At 37.5% G+C, this 18,880-nt stretch overlaps 1 protein-coding gene across 3 annotated transcripts in view; it reads left to right on the top strand.

Annotated features, from left to right (window-relative positions):
- Positions 1 to 18,880, top strand: part of ATRNL1 (attractin like 1) — a 436,152-nt gene that overhangs the window by 297,043 nt on the left and 120,229 nt on the right. The gene's annotated exons all lie outside the window — the stretch shown is intronic.

An 18,880-nucleotide genomic window follows, 5' to 3' on the forward strand; every position in this document is an offset into this window, starting at 1 on the left:
AATACTGATTGTCCCGCAAAATGGATGGTACAAGGGCATGCCATCCATGTTACTGTTATTAAAATTCTTCACACAACACCATAACGTGAATATAATTCCAGTATTTCTCCCTTTTCAACTTGTTCCTCAACAACTTGGGGGCATCTGCAACTTCTTCATGGTAGAGTTCACACCCATTTCCAAAGTTAAGGCAGATGCAAATCAATCTTTTTCTTAGAGTTAGTGTTTGAGCCAGTCCCCTGCTTTTGTGTCACATGTCCTAAAATAAGGAGGCCTTCAATTTGATTGCATCTCTTTGGCCTGCTGATGCAGCACTGTGCCTGGATAGGCACATGTGCACTGTGCTTAGTTCAGTGTCTAAAAGCAATGTTGGGTATCAGAAGAATCTTATTTCTCAGTTGCATATAAAAACTGTCATTTTTTCATCCCTGCAAGCAGTAAATTCTGACATATAAGCCTTTATTTGTTGTTTTGCTGTAGCTAGGATGCTGAGGGATCATCCACTGAGACCTCTCTCCATTAGGAATTTGCTGGTGGTAATACACAGGATGGAAAAACTCCGATTCTGAACCACTGGCTCAGAGATAATCAGCAGGCAGATCAAAAACTTGCAGAATAAATTGGAGAAGAGCAGCAGTATGCTGAACTGTTATCAAAAGCCATGGACCCTGAGTAAATGTTTCACAGGATAATGTCAGAGGCAAGGCTCGTGTCACGTTTAAGAACATGTCCCAGTTGGCTTCTCTGGCCCGTGAGTGCCGGATTTTAAATGCTTGTAGTTTTTTAAAGTGTTCGCTATAAAAATTGGTGAGGAGTTTTTTACTCATCCCATGATATTATGTTTGCCTTTTATATGCAGGGAAAGTAGGACTAGCTTGTCTTCCGTATTTGCATAGGAATTCTTCTGTGCTTGTGCTAGTAGTAGGTTCATATCTGTGGCAGTACATTAATACCTGAGATCCTTGTTCTTCAGCTAAATTGCTTTTTAGCCCCCTTTTTGGCTTTACACTTTGTGCTACTTTAATATAGAGACATCTACCTGTACATGTACATTTAGTCTTAACTTATCTTAGCATTCCATTAAAATCCACATAGGTTTTGCCCCACACCTAGGAAGAAACTAGATTAAATTTCCTAAAATCTTATTTTCTTTAGAGAGTTTGTGCTCTGTGTGTATATGTCTTTGCATCGAGGAATATTTACTGCTCTGGTATGGTCTGCATATAGATTCTGGAAAAATCTTGCAATTTTAGAATTCCTCTGTATATTTTCAGTGTTTTTATTTTGCATTTGACAATTATCTATAAAGAAGAAAATATTATAATTTTTTATAACATATATTTATTTTCTCACAGTAGTTGAAGGAAAAGAGTGGGAAATTTTAGCTTTTGTATTTTTGCTTATTAATCTTATGAAGATGACTAAATCTCCTATGTTTTTGTTCTGGCTTGTTCACCACCAGCATGGTCGATCAGGCAGCTCCCAAGTGGGGTCAAATGCAGGATGCTCTTTTTGTCTCTACTCCAAAACTGAGGGAATATTTGCTGAACCAAAACAAGGAGTGTGCCACCACTGAGTGCACAGCTTGTGCCATCCATAAAGGCCTGCAGCTGTGTCAGGGAATGTTTGGGTTGGATATTAGGAAAAGCTCCTTCACCCAAAATGTGGCTTAGCACTTGAACACCTCCCCAGGGAAGTGGCCACAGCCCTAGGGCTGCCAGAGTTCAAGGACAGTTTGGAAAACAGGCACGTGGTGGATTCTTGGGGCTGTCCTCTGCAGGACAGTCAGGAGTCAGAATCAATGATCTTTGTTGGTCTCTTCCAACTTGGGATATTCTGTGATTCCATGGTTTTACCCCTGCTGCCTCTGCATCGTGGCTGTGAGGGCACTGTCGGGAGGTGAAGGTGGGAAGGAGTGCAGGAAGGGCTGTTCCTACACCATTTCTGAAGGAAAGAGCAAAACCATCCCAAATCTGCCCCTTCTGAGGGAGAAGAGACAGGAAGGAGATATCATGGCAGAAGCCCAGCTTGCTCTGGTATCTGCATGGAAGGGAGGGCAGGAGGGGCAACTCAAGGGACAGAGGGAAGGGCTCCTGCCCCTCGAGTTCCCCGTGGCTGCAGAGCTCTGCTTGGGCTCCTTCCTGCAGTCTGCTCCATCAGGGCTTTAGCTGAGGTCTTGCTACCCATGGACTCTGTTACAATATTAAATATGTCTTAAATCAGCTGTTACAGTACTGGGCAGCTGAGAAATAACCTTGTAAACATTTTCCATTCATTTTGTATTTGTTATTGCTTTTGTTTTGCAGAAACATTCTCGTGGTTATAATATTTCTTGTTGTGTTGGGGTTTTTTTATTAATTTTTCTATTATTTCTCTTCTTCATAGCATTCCTCAATGATTGTATTCACAGTAGTGTGTTGTAATAAAAATGTGCAATATTGTACAGATCAGTATGTGCAATTTTCATTGATAATAATAATAATGAATTAATATTTTTTCTATTTCTCTAGCTCTCTAGATTTGAAATATTTTTAAATATTTTAAGTGTGCTCTTTGGATAGATTGTAAATATTTTTTTAATGTAGCATCAAATACTTCCATAACATATAAGCAGAAACGTTTTCTAGTTTAATATTAAAATGGAGGTAAAAATAAGTGAAAAGTGAAAACGATCAGACAGAAGGGTGAACTAAAATGGAGGTAAAAATAAGCCTCACAGAACGATACAACAGAACTGAATTAAATCCCCAAAGTGAAAACGATCAGACAGAAGGGTGAAATGTCAGACCTGGTGTAACCCACTTCATTATGCCTCGTTTTCACAGTGCTCACACAACAGTGGATGATCTTAAACATGGTAATTGAATAATTATGACTCAGGATGTTCTGCCTTAGGGCATAGTTTCTGCTTTTCCTGATGTGGCAAATAATGTACCGTGTCATTTTGCATTAGCAAACACAGCAGCCAAGCTCTCTGCACTGGTACAATTGTCTGAGGCACCAAGCTAAAGCATAGCCCTCCAAAACCACCTCCGTGGAAATCCAGATATTTAAGGAGGCTTTCACGTATCCCAAGTCTGGCTGATGTCTGCAAAGTTTTGCATCATGTAGCCTTGGGGATTTTTAGCAGAAATAGCAATATGCCCACAAATAATGCCCAGTTGTTTGAGGAATTTGTGGCAACTTGGTGTGCAGCTTGGTTTGTTAAAGTGGCTAAAAATTGGACCATTTATTAGAAATTGTATGAAACTGTTGAAAAAGCATGCTGTATTGAGCCACGTGTGTGTGTGTATATATGTATTAGTGTCATTTGTGATATTTCTCTTATATACATTTTCCTTGAGAAATGCAGCTGAAATGGATGGCCCACATTAGGGTGGTAGATAGAGGTTTACTCTTTGGAAGGTAAATATAATTTATGTCCAGGTGAAGTGGTGTTAGAGGTCCTTTTTGCCTATTGTAAACTGCAGGTCCAGCCTCTATTTTTGCTTCATCACAGATTGATTCTTCTGTACTGCTGGTGAGTTTGCCAGTGGCAGCTGAGGTGGTGTGAAATGAGTTTGCTTCTGGACAAGGAGTGCCCCAGGAGAGAAAAACCAAAGAGCTGCTTTGTGCAGCTGGGTCACAATTACCAATCTTCATTTTATATGTTGAAGGGCCAAAATGTTGTCTGGAAATACAAGATTAGCAAAAAAATCCCAGAGTAAATTCAGTAAACTGTGTGTCATCTCTCATCATGGCTGTGTTTTACTTCACACAATTCGGTTTTGTTTATTCTCTGCTTAAAAATTTATGTAATTCTTTGATGTACAGTAGGATCAGAAACATTTCTGAATGACTTCAAGCTATGTCTAGAATTAGTAAAATCCTTGAAATTATGGCAATGATCCCTACCCTAAATGTTTCTCATTATTTGTTACTAAAGCTAAATAGCATATTCTTCAAAAATACTACTTTATCTAAATGTCAGCTTTGTATGAGAAATGAGATATTTCAGGGAAGCTTTCCAATGAGTGAGTGAGAAATGGAATTATTTTGCTTTGGGCCAGGTGAGCATTGATCTCTGAAATGTTCAGAAGATGCTGCAATTCCAGGTAGCTCTCTGTTGTGTATTTTGACACTTTTTTTCATTAGAGTAAACTGGCTTACAGGTCTCAGCTTGTCCAGCAGCCTGTGGCCAGCATGATTCTTCAGTTCACTTTCCAACTGTACTAGAAAGTCCTCTTCACTCAGCTGTGAAAGCCTAACATGCATTGGAATTAAATAGAATACATGAAATTTGGGACACCTATATGTATGTAAATTATTTGCATTTAACTTGCTAAAGAAAATCATGTTTTGTATGTTTGAACTAGCTCAGTATCTGAAACAACCCACTGTACACTGTGGGGGAAAAAAATGCCAATATCCTGCCATCCTTTCCTACTTGTAGTTGCAGTGAATACTGGTATAATTATTACATGGGCTGGTGTATCTGCTTAAATAACTGTATTCATATATACATTTTACATTAGGCTGAATACAGAGAATTTTAAAATATTTTAGTTACTCCAAATCAAGCTATTTATATTGCAATACAGGTAGTAGATGAAAATGTAAAGAAAGCGTTTCTATTCTATGAGATTCAACTGTTTTATCCACTCCTAAATACTGAAGAGTGTTCCTTTATGCAAATCCCTCTAACTAGTTAAATATTTTGTTGTGTTAATGCTCGAGAGAGGGAATCAAACTGTAGAATAAAATCCACTTGTCTCCACTTTGTCTATGCATGACTGAAGGCAAAAATATTTTCAGACACAGAACGTTAAATGTATCAGAAAAACAAAGCAGAATTTCTCATTAAAGGAGAAGTAAACAAGGGGGATTTTTCATTGACAAGGTATGGATGCCATCCTGGTTTAGCATAACTGGGACCTTGTCAGTCTGAGTGGTGTCAGCTCTCATTCTCAGCATGGGTCACGCTGTGATTCCTGTTTTCTGAAAACTCTGAAGGACCTGATTAGGGAAGGACCTGATCTCTGCTGGGTATGTAAGTGGTTTAGAATGCAGGGACTTAATAATAATAATTGAGATACTCAGCTGCAGTAAGCCTTGATTTATTGAATATAAGTGAAGAAAAGAGGAGTAAGTAGCTCAAGCTGTGTTTCAACATCTGTGAATTCCAATGACTTTTCTCTCTTTTCTCTGGACTAATTCAGGTACAAACCGTTAATTTCTGAGCACTAAACCGTATAACCTGTACTTTTGTAATCAAGCCAGAATTTTTAAAATAAAACCATATTTTTAAAACCATGCTGGAGCATGTGTAAAGTGATGGTCAGAAACAGTGGGTTTTCAAAAAGGGACCTATTTTATTTTCAGCATAGAAAGAGATATGACAGACAAGAAGACAATTTAGAGTGTATTATTTTAGAAATTTGGACTCTGAAAACAACTGATGTAACAGAGAAAAACATAAATAATCACAAATTGTTTTAATTGGTATATTCACACTATATCTAAAATTTTGGTACAGCCTAAGGGAGGATTTTTGGATGTGACTGGTGGCAATTGCAAAGAAAATAATTTGATCAACCATAATTTTCATATATTGATTTCTATTGAAGCACCTTTTATTGCACTAGCATTTAAAAAACCATGTTTAAGAACTGTTGACATATTTTCCCTTTCAAGTTTCAGAAAATTAGGTCAAAATTTCCCTCCATCAACAACTGAGAAACTCAGAAATGACTTTTGCCTGTAGGACAGGAATGAAAGCACGTTATTTTAAAGGCCAGTGAAATATAACTGCAAGCAAACTTTTACTGTTGAAATCATAAGACTCATTCATCAGAATTCAAATAGAAGGGAATCAAAATGCTGATAAATTAGAAAACAAGGCAAATATTCAAATCCTCTTTAAAAATTTAATAACTTTCTAATAAGGCTGTATTTTTACAATCAATAATTTGTAAGTGCAAGGGTATCCCTGTATGAAACCAAATTTATTAGTGCTGTTTGCCCACCTTTTGTGTTTGAGCACAGACAAAGCAGCAAATGTCAATCAGCCACTTAGGAGTTCATATATAGAGTGGATTTTTGTATTTGTATCATGGATGTTGGCAATGGTAACTTCATGCTAAAACTATAAATTGTCATAAAACAAAAATATTGTAACTTTTTCTAATTCCTCTGATTATTCATAAAATGAACAAATTACCTGTGGGGATAATAGGATTCTTTGAATCTTGAACCAGGTAGAATTTTGGAAAAATTAATATAATCAATCACCAAAAACATCCAAATTATTTGTAGGGACCTGTTTGGAGCTACTTACCCAGGTAAAAGTAGCTCCTGTGTACTGACCCTCAAAAATGGCCATACAGGACATGAAGGACAAGATGTGGTTGCAGTAACCTGTGTCTGTTTTTAATTTGGTAGCACAGTTTAATAATCCACTGAGTGGGGCTGTTCAGTCTCCTTTTGCCTCTCATCAAGGTGTCTTTGCTGCTGGATTTTCATGTTGCCTTCTCCTAATACAAATGTTAGGATTGCACATAAGAAAAATCACAGCTGATTCTTGGTCTTTCAGCCCTGTACCCCAGCACTGCCAAGATGCCTGCTGCTATATAAACTGGATTTTCCACACTATGGTATAAACTGTGGGCTCTATTGAGCCATCAAAGCAAGATTTCCTCCTCCATGAGAAGCTCCAAACCCCCTCCTAATCTGGTGAGGAAAAACATCCTTCTCTTCTCCTGATGGCCTTAGCTGAGGGTTTGGGACCTCTTAGCAGTGCACAAGATCCCCAGTGCCAAATCTGAATAGTTTGTCTTAAGCATTGAGCACTGGTGGAGAAACTTCTCCACAGGTGCAGAGAAACTGCAATGGGGGCATTGTCCAGAAATTTCTCCTGTAGTACCTTGAATGGCTTCTGCAGCCACCTCATTTATGTGTGGCAGGGAAGGATCAGAGAATCCTTTCAGGTCATCACATCCCAGTACAGCTCTTGCACTTCACACCTTTGTGGTCTTTCAGCTCACTTTCACTGACAGAAATCTGAACTTTGCTTCACAGAAATCAGCTGCCTCCTCTGCAGTGTCCCAGGCTTCCCTGCTGCCATTTGGCATTTTGAACCTGTGCTAGAGCTAATATTGAGTGGGATCCTTACCCAGATGAAAATAGAGAAGGTTTGCTGGTCCTCAGTTAAATAGGAGAGAGAATATAAATGTTTCCCTGCAGAAGTGAATATCATCTTGAATTCGTATTTGTTGGTTAAAACATATCTATTTAAATGACAAAGTTCACATAATCAAGAAATATCTTCTTCCATGTTAATAATCAACCAACCACCACAGCCCCAAGTAAGAAAGTCAAAACTCATGTTGAAGGGTTTGAGCATTACATTTTAGACTACGTCCCTAAATTCCAAATAAGTAGAGAAAATTAATTAGCCAAATCATCGTCATGCTCTTTTTAAGGAGCTCCTGAGGGCAAGTCCTTGCTTTGCATGCACTGTGATAAATATAGGTCCACTGAGGAAAATCATTGAGATGTGTGGCACCTTTAACTCATAGATAATATCTTTGTTTCCTTTTGTCTCACAGTTAAGGATGTTACCGGCTTTTTTTCTTGGTAAATAAATTTCAATTAATGAAATTCCAGCTGTCTCACATATTATGGTGGTGTAGATTTGAAAACATTTAGCAGATGCCCATATAAAAAAAAACCTATTAACGCATAGCAGGTTCCCTGACATTTTAAACCAATCCAGCTGGAAACAATAGCAGAAAACAAGTCCACATTGTTGAAAAATTTAGAGCTCTCTCTAATGCAGGTAAAGAATTCCTATGCAGAAAGTGACATACTGTTGCAGAATATAAAAATGCCTGATGTTTTCAGTTTTGTAAGAGGACCATCGTATTTTGTTGTATGTATTTACTCTTTATACAAACTGTACAAGATGGTATATAAGAAATGAGCCAATTAAGATTCCAGGTAGGAGATAATTGTCTCAAGTTTTTGCTCCAACTAATCACTCCTAATATCATGTGAGAGTTTCTAAAAAGTAGCACTCAGAAATTCTGATAATTTATTTGTCCCTAGGCATTTTAATCTGATACAATTATTTAAAAAACCCTTTAAGACTGCCATAAAAATCCTATTAGTAGTTCACTACTTAAAATCCTACCAGTAAAGTCAAGCTTGGGGAGGAAGTAAAGGAATGGGAAAGATGACCTTGACTTGCCTAAAGCTTGCAGTATTTAATTTGGAAATGGGCCATATTAGAGGAAAGCAGGTAAAAGCGACATGCACGTAATTCCAATGTGCACAGAGACTGTGTGGAAATATACTTTGGGAAGTCCCTGCTCATTCTGGTGAAGTAATCTTTGCAATATATGCATTTTAAAATTCCTACATTAATTTTCCTGTGTTTAAAAAAAAAAAGAGAAGAGGGAAACTGAATGCTATGCGGAAAAGTGTCTTTTTGTTTCTTTCTTAGGATTTACTGTGGGTAGAAACAGTAAAGCTGACTTTTCATCCTTGTGCAAATTCCCCACTATGCAGTGCTAACACGAGACCCATTTTCTGTTTGAATCCGTCTAAACCTCTAAACCACAATTTAAATGATGCACAGTGCTTGTGATCGCATCCATAGCAAAGGGATGAATTCTTAATATAAAATGTTTTGCGATGTTACATCTGTGTAAGGTCCTTCAGTGCTTTCCTGTGCTTCACTGTGATTTAAGTTATTGCATTGTCAGTATCTCCAAATAACCATGGCAAATTCAAATTTAAAGTCTGTCAGTTGGAAGGTAAATTCTAACAATTTACTGATAGTGATTTTACTTTAAGGTAGCTAGCCTCTGTCCTACCACATACAGTTACGATAGCATTCCATGAGTCCACTCATCTATTTTAAGGATTTAACTGCAAAGGTAAATCACTGTGTAAGATGGATGTGTACAGAACAGATTCTGTAGGACAGTGACTGCAGAACTGCTAAAAATATGTTGAGTACATTGCTTCCTTCAATGAGGATGAGGGCTGTTGGATCAAAGCAATGAGAGAAACTAAACGTGGCTGGAGTGTTTGGCCCAGCTGAAGTGGCTGCTCAGACAAGCCTTCCATTCCTGTGACACAGAAGTGCTGTGCTTCCCTCTGACTGTGTCATTGCCACAATCCTGTACTTGGCTGTCCTCTCTGTTGTAAATTAAAATAGATGAAAGCTGTCGAGCCAAGCCTGTGATAGAGGCTAATTTGATGTGATATAATTGATGAACTCTAAATCGTCCCACTTCTCTCTCTTGAAACACTCTGACTGGAGCTCAAAATGCCAGGGTGCTTTGATTTACACTCTGTCACTTTTATATTGAAAGTCTGAGTGTAGCAGCAGTGAGGGATTAACTTCTTCACAGTATTTCTTTCTAATCTGTAGAGTATGCACACACACAGGCTGCAATCCTTGTAAGAACAGTACTGGGAAAGTCAGATTTCCTTGTTTGCAGCTGGTTTGTGCACAAAATTATTAAGATTAATAGAATAACAACCTGACTTCTGCTGCTATAGATATTGCCAAGGTAGTCTCTCGGAATTAGTGTTGCGCTTCTTATTTCAGAACTGAATTTTAAACTTTTTGGTATAGTTAATGCTTGAAAACCCTCTATTTCTGAAATTCTGATATAGCTGAAATATTTTAGGAGATTAGACAGGTTCTCGTCCCTTTAGCTTTCTAGGTAGCAGCTTAACTCTTAAAATAATTATCCACAGAAATGTTATACCTTTCAGATTTTCTGCTGTCACCAGTTTCTTGATTTTTGTACTTCCCTGTTCAAGATATTTGAACATAGAGCAAACTCTCTTGGTTCCTTGGTTTCTTTCAAAGGTAAGGGATGCTCACTGCCCTTGATTTCTTAGCTCTCTGGGAGTGGAAAGCTTTTCCATCAACTTCTAATGTTCAAGTATTCTTGAGCAACCCCCATTAGAAGTGTAGCATCTCACATCTGCTAAATCAGTTGTTTCAAACAGAAGCAACAGGAACAAAGGAGAGCTGCTTTAATTCACATTATTACTCTGATCCAACAGCAGAACTGCATCAGTTTCAGAGCCTCTTGCTCCCCTGCACAACAGGAGCTGGCTCTGCCCACATGCCATTCCCCCCAGCAGTGCATGCCAAATTCTTGCTGACCTGGGTGCTCACATATGGTGAGCAAAGCTGTGAAGTTTGAAATACTTCTTTGGCTAGCACCCAGATTTCAGATGGGCATCCTAGTTTCAAACACCTTCTCACTGAAAATGCCAAGTGGGTGGGATTTGTTATAAGGAATTTCTGTACATTTGCAGCGACCAGACTTTTTTTTCTGATCTTGGCTATAACTTAAAACTATGTCTTTGCTAATGATTTATAATTGAATGGCTGATGTGAAAAATACTGGTATTAAAACTTCTGCTGGATGCAGTGGTTGAGCTAAAAATGAGGCTCGTTTTTAATGAAAAGGGAGTTAACAACCTTGTAACACGGGGTCAAAATTTGTAATGCTTTTATAGAAGGCCTTTACTCACCCAGGACAGTAGCACCAGGTACTGTAGCTTGGCCATTCAGCTCCTTGCACTGGGGATTTGTGAGTCAGGGCATTTCCATCCTGATACAGGCAGGAACACTGGTCCAGGTTCCTCTTTTTGGTCCCCTTTGCAAAGCAGTGACAATGATGGTTATTCAGCTAAATACTCTAAAGATTAAAGCTTGAAAGCATTTAAAGGCATCAGTCAGTCATGGTACATCACCAGTTTAACTTTCTTAATGGTGATATCATTTATGCTTTAAGGAGCTTCTAAAGGATCACTTTAGGAACGTTATATGATTGTCAGTGGTGCTGCACCTAAAAGTTTAATTTACATTGTCACTTTATCAGTGTACCAGTAATCTCAAATAATAGGTGGTTTTAAAGAATTAGAGGTAATAATCAAGGCAAACTTCACCTTTGCTGGAGTACAGCCCGGTTTTCCCACTCAGGATTATTATTTCTCTTCTTTTATACGTTTTGTACTTGTTTCAATTTCATTAAAAATTAAGAAAAATAAATATAACCCTTGAATTCAATGTCATCTGCAAAGAAAATCTGAATATTTTGATCACCTGAAGTGACTGTGGGGTCTGGCATCCAGGTACCTTTCAGACATTTCAGCTTTTTATAAATTGGCCTAGCTCCAATTCAGTCATTATCATTTGGACTGCAACTTTTCACATCACTTCACAAAAGAAACAAATCCAGTGTCTACTGGTTTTTTGTCATGCAGGTTAAAAAATACATTGACATTGTTTGCAAATTAAGAAATACATGTCCTGCACTCTAGCTTCTCTTTAAATTAATACTATGTACACTGCTTTTTTCTGACTTTCTCTGTGCTAGGGAATAGTCTCTTTTTTAAAATGCTTTAGTTAGGGCCACCTTAGAAAGGTTCTTTAGTACCTACAGTAAAAATGGGGTACAATATCAAGCAGTAAAGCAGAAAAATGTGCAGGAGAATGCTTGCTAAATATTTTCAGATATCAAAACCTGGTTAAATTTATTTCAGAATATGTAGAGAATTGGCTAAGCACATATGTGATTCCAGAGCCTCTCAGGGTTCCAAGATTTCAAGTATGACCAAAGATAATTCCCATCTAAGTAAAGAAGAGGGCAAAGGAAGGGCTGGGCAATTAGGCACCAGCCAATTTATCATGAATTCTTGGGAAAGTATTGGGATAAAAAATTTTACGTGATGTGTAGGAATGTAGAAAAAAACAACAGAAACAAAGAATTGAGGCATTTAATGTACTTTTTTTCAAGCACAAGTTGTGTCAAGCCAAACCCAGTTTCTTGATACAACAGATTATTTTCACATGATGTGTAGGAATGTAGAAAAAAATAACGAAACAAAGAAGTGAGGCATTTAATGTACTTTTTTTCAAGCACAAGTTGTGTCAAGCCAAACCCAGATTAACAACAGATTAACAGACCTTTTAGACAAATAGGAAGTGAATGTCAAAGTGTGTTCTTGAGTTGTTGGATAAAAGTTGTTCATTGTAAGGGAAAGGTGCGTCAGGTGGGCTTCTGCTGGAGTCTGATTCTGGTGTTGATTTAACAGACATTTCTTGATACAACAGATTAACAGACCTTTTACAAAAATAGGAAGTGAATGTCAAATGTGTTCTTGAGTTGTTGGATACAAGTTGTTCATTGTAAGGGAAAGGTGCATCAGGTGGGCTTCTGCTGGAGTCTGATTCTGGTGTTGATTTAACAGACAGAAAGGAGCACTGAAGATGGGAGCAGGAGTGGTGAGATAACATTTACATACCCACGTTTGGTTACAGTTAAGGATATTGAAAGGAAACTTCAGATTTATAAAGAACTCCTGTAAAGCACACAAGAGTTTTGGGGGAGATTTCTCCTCACTTGTGGACAGAGAATGGTCTCCACTGCAGACAGTACAAGAAAAAATTGGCTTAAATTTCAGCAAGGAGATTTAATTTAAGTGTTCTGGACTTCTGGAGGGACTGTGGAACCACTGTAGCCTTTTTAAAAAACATAATCTGCCAGAAGAATCGTGATCAGACTGCCCTTGTGTAGGAGCAAGGCACAGGGGTGGACCAAGTGATCTCATGGGCACAACTTAAACCCCATTTCCTTTATCAGAACATGATTGCTATCTTTAAAGCAATTTGAATTGTTTAGGAAAGAGCTGTGAATTACCAGCTTCTCATCTGTTGTTTAAGATAAGGAACTAAAGCTGTTTTTTAACAGTTATGATAATGATGGGTAATATTCATGGTACCTCATGTCAAAAGGCTGTAGCTTAACAATGTTGATAGAAAGGACTGAGATTTTGTTATTTTAAGGCAGTTTCACACTGTGGCTATTTCACTCATAAAAATGGTAGCTATGTTTTTTAGTTCTTTAGAAAACATTTTGAAAGCAGTATTTATGTGGCACCATTGTAGATGACAGAGTTCCAAGGGGTAGTTTGCACCATACAATACTTGACTCTTTCATATTTTGAAATAATTTTAAGATATTTTAATATATTCACTTATAAACAACTGTCCTTAGGCAAATACAGAATGTTTTCTATGGAAACATTTCAACATCTACAATTAGTTGACCTGGCTCTTTTCTCTGTACACAGAATTACTTTGCAGAACAAGCATTTTTAGAAATTTTCTGTCAACTGAAAATGGCTGTCATAGCTAACAGCAAAATATTCAACAATTTGCTGAAAAGATTTTTTAAACCTGTTGATTAGGGGTAAGTGGAAATTTCTGGGATTAGCAAGGCCTACTGAAAGACTTAAGTATGTCTTTAGAAACCTTTAAATGTTCGTGGTTACAGATCTGTATAACTATGCACATGGATTCACTGTGACCCAAATGAATGTGATAATAGGATTAGGTCTTGTTTAGCATTTCTTAAACTTTAAAGCAGGGAATTGAATTTTGAGTTTATTATTGATTCTTAGCACCCAAAAAAATCTACCCATGCCAATATGTTCTTTAGGGAAAAAATATAAAGGATCAAACACAACCTTGTTGATGCCCCATAAATTACTGGCAAATGAGCATCACCCAGGGTGCCCCTTTCAGTCTTCTAGAGATGGGAATTTTATTCCAGTATCACAAAGTTCCAGAACCCGAAGTCACTGCAGATTCACATTTTGCTCTTTGCTTGCTAATGTGCAATACATTAAATATCTGTTCCTTGGATCTAGCAAAAAAATGACCTTTTCAGGGCTCATCTTTTTTTCTCATTTTTGATTTGTTCAGGGGAAATTGCAGACGACTGGTATTTGGTTTCCAAAAGGGATACATAAAAACTTGACCTTTTGGAACTGTTATTTTTTGGGGATGTGTACACTGTATTTTAAGTATGTCTTAGCTGTTGTTTGCTGGACTATGTCTAGTTTAAATAGCCCTTCATTTTATTCAGTATAAAGCTAGGACAAAAAGTATAACTTCTCTCATTTTTTTCCCATGACAGATCTTTGCACACGCCTGAGAGCACCTTTTCTTCAGGCAATTTTACAAGAAAGTGATATGGAATAGGCCCTGGAATCTCAGGAAGTTTCCACAGACTCTATTTTGCAGTGCAAATAGCACGTTATACTATGCCCATCATTGTAATATCTCATTGCCTACCTGAATGCACTCTTGTGTCAGGGAACTTTCCACTCAGCACGGTGGGAAATGAGGCAGAGGGAAGTGATTGTTTAGGAAGTTCATGATGGAGGGAATGACCGAATTCAGATTGTCAGATTCTGTCAGAACCATGGCTATTCCTGCTGTTTGGTTTCCTGTGCCAGCTTTTATCCATCTCTTAAAATCACTGTACCTCATGCAGTCATGGAATAGTGAGCTTATTTCACTTAAAACCCAACAAAGTTTAATGACTGCGATCTGCCTTTCCAGTGAAAGCAGCTGATTTGGAAATTAACCAAGTCAAATAGTTTATTCAACATGTAAATGAGAAATTGCTCTCCTTTCCAGCCATATAAATAGCCAATTTAATCTGAAGAGATTTTCAACATCAAGAGTTACAATGAGAAAATTTACAGAAAAGGCAGACTTTGTCTTGTGCAAATTAAAGTGAATATCAGGACTTCATTAAAATATCACTATGTATAATTCAGTCTGAAAATGAGATTTGGTAAGAGAATTAAGTTGTGTTTCTACCTAAAATATTGGTGATCCACGCAGGTGTGTCTTAGTCCATGTAAGTTACTTCTGCTGATAGGATGTGGCAGTAAGAACCTTCAAGAATATTCAATGAATGGGTGAATTGCATTGTTTAGAGAGGCTCTGGTTTTGCAGGGCTGTCTATTTACATACAGTCTTAATTTTTTTTAAGCCTTGGAGCTTGTCAAATGCAGTGTGATCAGAAATTCGTCAGTGCAACTCTCTGTGAGGGTTTGACATTTTTTCCTCCTTGCAAATATTTTTCCTATAAAGCTCAGATTTAATGCATGGCATTGTTAATGCTTCTGTAGGATGTTACTCACATCAGCAGTTGACAGTACATAAGCAGCAAAGGAGGTGACCAAGTTGTAACTGCAGACAAGTCAGAGCTGCAGGATGAATAAGCAGAACAGGAATTTCAAATTAGACATTTGAAAAATCCTTGTCGCTGGGAGGGTTGTGCAGCACTGAGCTAGACAGCAGTTTTCAGAGAGTTGCAGAATTACCATTTTCCTGGTTTTCAATACTCACCTTGACAAAGTCATACATGTCCAGGTACCACTTTGATAGTGATGTCATCCAGGAAGAAAACCAAACCTGTCTAAGATGTGAAGGAAGAAAAACTAGAAAACCTAGGCAGTTGTTGCTGTTAAAATGATAGACCCTTTTCCAGCTGCCAAACCTTTATTTCTGGAACAGTGTACCGAGACTTCCTGGTTCTGTTTGGCAGTCAGAAATCTCCTGAACATTTTTTTTCAGGTGTTAGCCACCTCCTACTCCTACCCCAGTATGCAGCTGCCCTGGGCATGCACAGTGGTCAGTGCACCCTTGATGGCTCACTCTGGGTACCTTTGGTTGCCCATGGGCTACAGGAGCTCGTTAGAGGTGCCCAACAGCAACAGAAAGATCTTTGAGAGGATTGCTCTGTTCGTCCTGTTATGGCACTAAAATGGCCTCATTCTTTTCAGCTCTCCTAATCTCAGTCTCTATAGAATGTCTGCTACTGTATAACAAAGAGAAAGCACACCTCTCCTAGTTCCTAACAACTCATGCACTTTATTAGATTTTTTCCAATTAAGGCTTTTCCAGGGCAGTTATGCTGGAAGGTGAACAGACTAGAAAAGCAGTGCTAGTCAGAAGAGCAGTATCCAATTCCACATGAGAGAGCAAGTCTTAAAAGGAAAAAAGAAACAAAAAAGAAGCAAAATGGTAACCTTTCCTAAAATACAAGACTTGAAAGATGTCAGCCTGAGTTTGCTGAAATATTGTATTCTGTTAATGTTAACTCACTGCAATATGTATTTGGCATTGAGTGTTTTATTGTACATGAATACAATGTAGGCATTAAAATATTTTGAAAGTGATGTTATCAACCAAGAGAAAAATATATCAAAACATTTCTACTTAAATAAGAACTGTGCAAGGAATAAATTTCCTTTTTATAGCACATACGAGATGCCGTGGAACATTTGAGTTTACTCCAAACTGCATTGATCAGAGGAGTGGTATCCCCCCACGAAAATTTTTTTTTTGATCAATGGTAAAATTGAATTGTATTCTCAGGCAACTGCTTTCTTGAGATAAAATTCTAGATTGGAAAGCAGGTCCCATTTCAAAATCCTTATTTCACTAGGACACCAAAACTCAAAATTATCATAATCTACAGGCTAAGGTGTCTACATGTTCATGCAGAATCAGGTTAAATGCTTATCCCCATGATAGGGAAATAATTATGCCAAAATGGTTGGATTTAGAAGAAATGTTTTTAAATTATATGGGTGTTGAGTGAGAAATTGACCTAATTTGTAGTGTCCTAACATCTTACTGTTCTTCACTGAAGTCAGCTATAATTCTGTACTTTATAAGAAAAACTCTTCAATAGGATATAAATTAATACCTTGGAATTGCTGCAAAAGAATGGAGATGCCTAAAAAAATTAATCTTGTCAATAATCTTGTACTTAATGAGATTTAAAATTATGGTAGATCTTGAAATTGGTTGTCTGCTCAGTCAAATAAATGCTCATTGAATTTCTCAGCCCTATGCTGAGAAAATATTTTTAATTTCCCATACTTTAAAGTGAATATTTAGAGATGTGCCTGTATTCCAAATGCTATAGATTTAATTTGTCTGATGTCTCCAAGTGAATATCCCTAATTACTGGAGAAGTATGGGTTTGGGGTTTTTTTCTGTGATTCTTTAAATTCAGTATATTTTTTGGAATAAAAAGTAACAGCATTATAGTTTCATTTTCCATATCGCCTGTTTATTCTGCCTCAGTTGTGATGAAATCTGTGGAGGGATTTTGTTTTTTTTTTTTATCTCTTTGCTGAGAGGATAAGGAAAAGGTTTTTTCACTCTTCTCATGAAATGCCTGTTCAGAGTTTCCCTGTTCCTTGCCTTATGGGTGAGGTAGGAATTCCCCATAACTGGAAGCTCTAGAACTTTGTCCCAATATTGGTACAGGGACAGTTGCCAGTGGTGGGAGGCAGTGACCTTTTCCAGCTACAAAACTGATTTTAAACATCATGATATCTTCCTGTATTTCTCCTCATTGCGTCTTTTTTTCTGTTCCTGCACCTTGCAGAGAGCTTTAAAATGATGAAGGGAAAGCAGCAGTGTTTTGAATAAAACACTTTGATGTGCAAGTGCTCAGCTGCCAGAATCAGCAGCGCTTTATGGGCAACCAAACATTTTAAAGTTTTCATTCTTGCTTACAGAGCTAATTAAGCATCTTTGTAGCATTCTTTTCAAATGGCAGACTATCAAAATTACAGTGACTATCTTGTGAATGAAAAGGTTCTGCTGAATGCCTGACCAGGAGAAGAGGGGGAGAAACCTACTGACCTTAAAAACCAAAGAACATGTCAAATATACGTTTTCGTTATAGTCTGCATTAGATAAATCTTTTAAATAGTAGTATATGCATTTGGAGCTTAGGTTTTAAGTATTTTCCCCAAGCAATTCTATTTGTTTCAAACAGTGTTTGGTTTCCCATTAAAAAGTAAGCACTTGCCAATAGCTCTGCAGACTTAGAATACTGTAATGAGTTCCATGTGGTAGGACTGTTCCAATTACACTGTTTTCTTCAATTTTTGCTATTTTAAGAGGAAAAGGAGGTACCTATAGTAATTTTAGGATGTAGTAACTCAGTATTTTAAACTTTAAGATTTTGTGGTCTTTCATAAGTTGTTGGTAGGACTGGAGGGTCATAGTAGTTCTTTCCAGCTGTAAAATCTTATTAGTAAATTGTATTGATGCAAATCAATGCTGATGTAAATGCTAGACAGAGACCAGCAGTTTCATGCTGAAGTAAAGGGTTAAAAACATAATTCTTAACCATCTAGATATTCATACTTGGTTTTTATTTATTCTCAGTATAAAACATGCAGTTTTGCCCACAGACATATTGATTGCCCTCTTGGTGTGATATACTGGGAGCCCATTTGTGCAGGTGCTTGCTGACAAACACACTGCTTGGCTATAAAATCCAGGCCTTGGGAATGTACTGGCTCTGCACTGAGAGGTTCTGGTCTGATTTTAATGTTACAAGTGCGTCTTTAAATTTCTATAGACAATCTTAAAATGCAAGTTGAGGCAAAATGCGTAAGAAGCACTACAAAATGAGTTTGTTGCTTTGTAGCAGATCTTAAATCAACAGTGTTTATTAGTAAGCTGCCAGCAAATATTTGCTTGCATACCTTTTATTATTTCAAAGGCTTTTATTAGCAGTATGTCACGGTGCTAGTGTCATTTACATTCAGACACCACTTTCTAATGTTTTAAGCTTTCCAGAGATAACAGGGAGAAAAACGTTAAGAAAATGAAACAGATCTTTTCTAATAAATCATTTTTGCAAACGTTTTGTCTCTTCAAGATCCTGTGACATCCTGTTCAGCTGAAGGAACACACCACTTGAATTGCACGACTCATTCACCTTAAATATTTAATAATGCTTTCATTAGTTGCACTGAACCAGTGGAGTAAGATCTGTAATATCTACTGCTGGTCATCATTTTTATTCATTGTGGTTTAATAAGCATTATAATTACAGACTGAGGAAGAAATATGAGTTAACTTTGTGGTTTTGCTTGGGACTTCTGTGCACACTGGCATGATTGGAAGGGATTATACAAGCTCTGTGAGCATAGCTGAGTGTATTCTGATATACTGGTGCAGAGTTCCCAATCC

The sequence above is a fragment of the Passer montanus genome, unplaced genomic scaffold, assembly GCF_014805655.1.
Source record: "Passer montanus isolate IOZ18808 unplaced genomic scaffold, ASM1480565v1 scaffold21, whole genome shotgun sequence".
Classification (NCBI taxonomy): Eukaryota; Metazoa; Chordata; class Aves; order Passeriformes; family Passeridae; genus Passer; species Passer montanus.